Genomic DNA, 5,738 nt, shown 5'->3' with positions numbered 1-5,738 from the left:
TGTATATCAAGTGTTCAACCTTAAACAATTTTCTGTGTAATTTTGTTTAGTTAGGAAGTCTCTTGCAATTGTGCTTGAGCAGGAAGTCTCTTGATTGTGTTCTTGAGCAAAGGAAGTCTCTTGCTTGTGTGCTTGAGCAAAGGAAGTCTCTTGCTTGTGTGCTTGAGCAATTGTAATCAGATATTACTCATAGTGAAATCTCCTTGGAAGTGCAAGGGGGACTGGACTACTTCCGGATTGTGGAAGGAACCAGTATAATTGCTTTGTGTCGTTCTTCTTCTCTCTCTCTGTTTTATCCGCTGCATTTAGATTCTGATCATCACTTCAGAAGCTGTCTCACTTAGCTTCTGATCAGTGTATTCAGTTGTTTAGGAGAAACGAAGAATTTTTCAAAACACAATTCAACCCCCCTTCTTGTGTTTTTCTCACCTTCAATTGGTATCTAGAGCCTTGGTCTGTTGTGTAACACTTAACCGTGCAACAGTCAAAGATCTGTGAAAAACATGTCTACTCCTCCTCCTAATGGATCTGATGATACTAGCTATAAAAATGTCTCACATGATTATAGTGATAGTAAGAAAACCAGTGTTGGAAAAGTTCCAAAGTTCAATGGAGATGCTGAAGAGTTCTCTTGGTGGAAGACCAATTTTTACAGTTACATCATGAGCCTAGATGAAGAATTGTGGGATATTCTGGAAGATGGTGTTGGTGGTTTAGTCCTTGATGAAGAAGGAGCTGCTGTGGATAGAAAGAAACATACTCCAGAACTGAGGAAACTCTACAAGAAGCATCATATTATCAGAGGAGCTCTTGTCACTGCCATACCCAAAGCAGAATACATGAAGATGAGTGACAAATCCACTGCTAAAGCTATGTTTGCTTCTCTCTGTTCAAATTATGAAGGGAGCAAGAAGGTCAAAGAAGCAAAGGCTCTTCTGCTTGTACATCAGTATGAGTTATTCAAGATGAAGGATGATGAAACTATTGAGGAGATGTACTCAAGGTTTCAAACCTTAGTTTCTGGGCTACAGATTCTAAAGAAGAGCTATGTTGCTTCTGATCATGTAAGCAAGATTCTCAGAAGCTTACCTGCCAGATGGAGACCAAAGGTGACTGCCATTGAGGAAGCTAAAGATTTAAACACTTTAAGTGTCGAAGATCTTGTTAGTTCTCTCAAAGTTCATGAGTTAAGTCTTAATGAACATGAGTCTACTAAGAAGAGTAAATCAATAGCTCTTCCATCCAAAGGCAAGTCATCAAAAGCTCTCAAAGTGGTTGAATCTGAAGAGGAAGAACAGTCAAGTTCAGATTCTGAACCAGATGCTGCTGAAATGGCCATGCTCTCAAACAGACTTCAATATCTGGCCAAGAAGAACAGAAAGTTTCTCGCCAAAAGGGGTAACTCCAGAAGCTCAAGGAAAGAAGATCAGAAGGGATGCTTCAACTGTAAGAAGCCGGGACACTTCATTGCTGAATGCCCTGATCTTCAAAGAGAAAAGTTAAAGGACAAGTCAAAGAGGTCTACATTCAAACCAAGCAAATTCAAGAAGCAGATTAAGCAGAGTTTAATGGCAACCTGGGATGATTTGGGTAGTGAATCTGGATCTGATAAAGAGGAAGCTGATGAAGATGCAAAGGTAGCTGTTGGGTTGGTAGCAACAGCAACTTCAGAAGGTGGATCAGATTCAGACTCAGAAGATGAAAACGAGGTATATTCCAAAATTCCCAGAGATGAACTTGTTGAGTCACTTAAAGAACTTCTTACACATTTTGAAGTAAGAACCAATGAGTTGAAGGATTTAAAAGAAAAATATGCTGATTTGGTACAACAGCAAAAATCAACTCTATTGGATCTGAAAGCTTCTGAACAAGGACTTAGGGGCTTTGATTTCATGTGTAAAACATATGAAGATCAGCTCAGGTTCTTATGTCAGAAGCTACAAGAAAAGTGTAATGAAAAACCTTTAAGTAATCATGAAATTGCTCTTGAAGATTTCATTATATCTGGCATTGACAGAAGCAGGGTAGCTTCTATGATTTATAGTAGGGCTGGACAAGGACCCGCGACCCGGCCCAACCCGAAAAAAACCGAAAAAAAAACCCGAGCTGAGTGGGTTAAAGCGGGTCCGCGGGTCAAACGGGTCATATATGCGGGTAAACAAGGGTTCATATGGGCACAAACGGGGAAGGGATCTTCACCCACGGGTACCCGAACCCGCCCGAACAAAGTAAAGTGAAACGACGTCGTTTTGCATTCAGTATATATGCAACTATAGAAAACTGAAAACCCTAGTCTTTCATTCCCAATTTCACTCATCTCAGTTCTCATCTCACCTCACAGAAACGCGGCGCTCCTCACCACCATCATAGAATCAAGAGGACGCAAAAGGTTCATCCTCCTCCTCCCTTACCTTCTTCTCACTCGTTTCTCTGTAAAGAGAACATGGATTATGTTTTTTTTTTTTCATTTTCAGTTTACTGTAAATTTGTTACTAACATATATTTTTGTCTTTCTTTCTTCTTATTGGGTTGGAAAACATCTATATATCTGCTATTGTCCAGATCCAAAAGGTAAATCTTCAATCTTTATATATTTAGTGTTTTTCGATTTATTTATATGACTAATGTTCTTAGGTTTTTGATTTATGTTCTTGGGTTTGTTGTCAAATTTATGAAATCTCTCCCTGCATTTCTAGATCTAGTTTATTTCGTTTTGTATTAGTACCATTTGAATCTGTTTGTAGGCTTTTTCAGATCTGAATTTTATTCAATGTGTGGGTTTGTATTTGAATTTGTTACTAACATGACAATTTTTGTTATTTTTTTGTGGTCATGACAAGTTTGGAACAAAAATATTTTCTCTGAATCTTCCAGCAACTAAGGTGTCAATGTTAAGGACTGAACTTATAAATGATGCAGGCGTTAAAGGTATGCATTATGCAATCCCAGAAAATCAAGAATGATAAGGGTAAAAATGAAAGTTTGATATAAAATATGCAAATTAGATATAAAATATTAAGACATTTAGTGTTGTTCTTTCAATTATGTTATGTGAAACATAATTTGTTAATCTTTTCCTTGGTTATATTAATCTTTTTCTGTAGAGTTTTGTCTGTGAGTGGCTATCTTATCAGCTTTGGAAACTTCTATCTTTGCATATTTTCCAGATTCAAGAGGTAATATTGGATTTTAGTTTACTCAATTCCACTTTCTCTCAGTTTTTGTAGTAGTGGTGTGGTGTGCTGTCTGTTTGTTTTTCAGTAGGGCTGTTGTGTTTGGCAGCGGTCTTGAGCTCTGTTAATTGCTTTCTGTCAGGGTTGGCTCTTTAGCCTGTTCGAATAGTTTTTTGTTTTGCTTTTTTGCCTTTTTGTAGCATTGCCGCACCTGTTGCTGGTGTTTTGTTGATTCTGTGCCTGTTAGGCCTTCTTGTATAAGTGGCTTTTTTGCATCTCTTGTGCAAGCCTTTGTTTAAGTGGCTTTTGCTGCCTTTTGTAACTTCTGTTTCACTTCTTTTATGTCAAATGGTTCTAGCCATCCAACTAACAACATGCTTAAACATATGATGATATGTCCAAAAAGATAAAGGTAGTTTTTTTTCAACTCTTTTAGAGTAATATTGATTTAGTATTTTTGTTGTAACTTTGTATTTGATTTATTCTATGTTTACTCTCTGTTTTGATAGTTGTCTTTGATTTTAGTTTGCTATACTGTCATATTTTATGGCTTTGATTTGTTAGTTACTAATGTATGTTTTCTTTTTTTAACAGGTTATAAATATTCTTGCTGTGATGCTATGAATCAAGTTATATAAAAGAGGACTTATTCCTTTAAAAAAAAAAAAAGGACTTGTTATCATCTATCCAGTTCACTGTTGTTGTTATTATTATTATTATTATTATTATTATTATTATTATTATTATTATTATTATTATTATTATTATTATTTTCAAGAGGATTGTATTTAGTTTTTAACTAGGAATATGTAAGCTGTTAAAGGACATCATCAGCATTTAACATCCGCATTTAACAAGCTTTTTAAAGGAAAAACTTTAATAAGTTTATGACAACATAAGTAAAATAAACATAAAAATGGCTCAATGAGAAAAATTAAACCTGCAAAATTGATTTGGCCATAAATTTCTAAATGGCTCAGTATAAAGATGGTAAAAAAAAATGGCTCATTTTGAAGAAATAAAAAAAATTGCAGCAAAATTCGTTTGCCCATAACATTTTGAATGACCCAGTAATTGACCCAACCCGTATTAACCCAAATGTCGAACCCGCAACCCGATTCACCCGAACCCGTCCAACCCGAGTCCAATTTTTGGGTAGAAAAGGGTATATACTCTACACCCGCGGGTTCATCTGGGTGAGGGGTTTGCACCCGAACCCGCCCAAACCCGCCCGATGCCCACCCCTAATTTATAGCATTTACAAGAACAATGGCAGAGGAATTGGTTTTCCAGAAGTGAAACTTGAGAAAACCAATCTAAAGTCTTGTTGTGAATGCATCAAGGAAGGTCTGAAAACATTCTTTGTACCAGAAGGGGCTGTGTTGGAAACTGTTGTTCAATCAGAACCTGAAGCTTCTAGTTCTAAGGCTAAGATTACTTCAAAGCCAAAGAACTCTAAGTCAAAGGCTATGATCAAATCTGATTTCAAGACTTCAAAGGTTAGGATCCTGAAAAGATCAGAACCTATTCCTCAGAGTCTGGTGAAACCAAAATCTGGGGTTCTGAAGTCTAAGTTTCAGAAGAAGACAGTTACTGCTTCTGAAGTACCAAAACCTAAGGTGATGGTTAATCAGAAGCAACCCAACTCACAGCACAAGGTACAAGAAGTGAAGAGTAAATCCTTAAGTACTAACCTTCCAGGACCCATAGAACAATGGGTACCTAAATCTAAAAATGTCAATGATGCAGGTATGTCTAAGAGCAGTGCCAAAGCAAAGATCATGGTACCTAGACAGCGGTTACTCAAGACACATGACAGGAGACAAGTCCATGTTCCTCAGCCTAACAATGAAAGAGGGAGGAAATGTGAAATTTGGAGGCAACCAGTCAGGCAAGATCATAGGTACAGGAACTATTGGTAATTCCTCTACCTCAATTAATAATGTATGGTTGGTAGATGGTCTTGAACATAACCTTTTGAGCATTAGTCAATTTTGTGATAATGGTTATGATGTGCTTTTTGAAAAACCCAACTGTACAGTAATCAACAAGAAAGACAAATCCATTGTGTTCAAGGGAAAGAGAGTTGACAATGTCTATAAAATCAATTTTTCTGAACTGGCTGATCAGAAGGTGATTTGCCTACTATCAGTGAATGATAAGAAATGGATGTGGCACAGAAGGTTGGGACATGCTAACTGGAGGTTAATCTCTAAGCTTAGTAAGTTACAACTTGTGAAAGGGCTACCAGACATTGACTATCATTCAGATGCACTCTGTGGTGCATGTCAGAGAGGGAAAATTGTGAAATCATCTTTTAAAACCAAAGACATTGTTTCAACCTTAAGACCTTTAGAATTACTCCATATTGATTTATTTGGACCAGTGAGTACTGCATCCTTATATGGAAGTATATATGGATTAGTCATTGTTGATGATTACAGCAGATGGACTTGGGTGAAATTCATAAAGAGTAAAGATGTTGCGTGTGATGTATTCAGTAGCTTCTGCACTCAAATTCAATCTGAAAAACAATCAAAAAATTTGAAAATCAGAAGTGATCAT

General features: G+C 36.8%; 2 long non-coding RNA genes across 2 annotated transcripts; both read left to right on the top strand.

The window, feature by feature from the left end:
• The first annotated feature begins 2,577 nt into the window (after positions 1-2,577).
• On the top strand, positions 2,578-3,472 carry LOC146927148 (uncharacterized). Its single transcript, XR_015008172.1, has 2 exons — positions 2,578-2,928; positions 3,105-3,472. It is a non-coding gene; the product is annotated as an uncharacterized LOC146927148 (long non-coding RNA).
• Positions 3,473-3,480: 8 nt separating this feature from the next.
• On the top strand, positions 3,481-4,047 carry LOC146927147 (uncharacterized). The gene is made up of 2 exons (XR_015008170.1): positions 3,481-3,585; positions 3,768-4,047. It is a non-coding gene; the product is annotated as an uncharacterized LOC146927147 (long non-coding RNA).
• The last annotated feature ends 1,691 nt before the right edge of the window (positions 4,048-5,738 follow it).

Source organism: Medicago sativa, chromosome 4 (genome assembly GCF_051527215.1).
Source record: "Medicago sativa cultivar Bolivia chromosome 4, Bolivia_mono, whole genome shotgun sequence".
Classification (NCBI taxonomy): Eukaryota; Viridiplantae; Streptophyta; class Magnoliopsida; order Fabales; family Fabaceae; genus Medicago; species Medicago sativa.
Note: the sequence above shows the minus strand (reverse complement) of the source record. Positions and strands in the feature narration are given on the sequence as shown.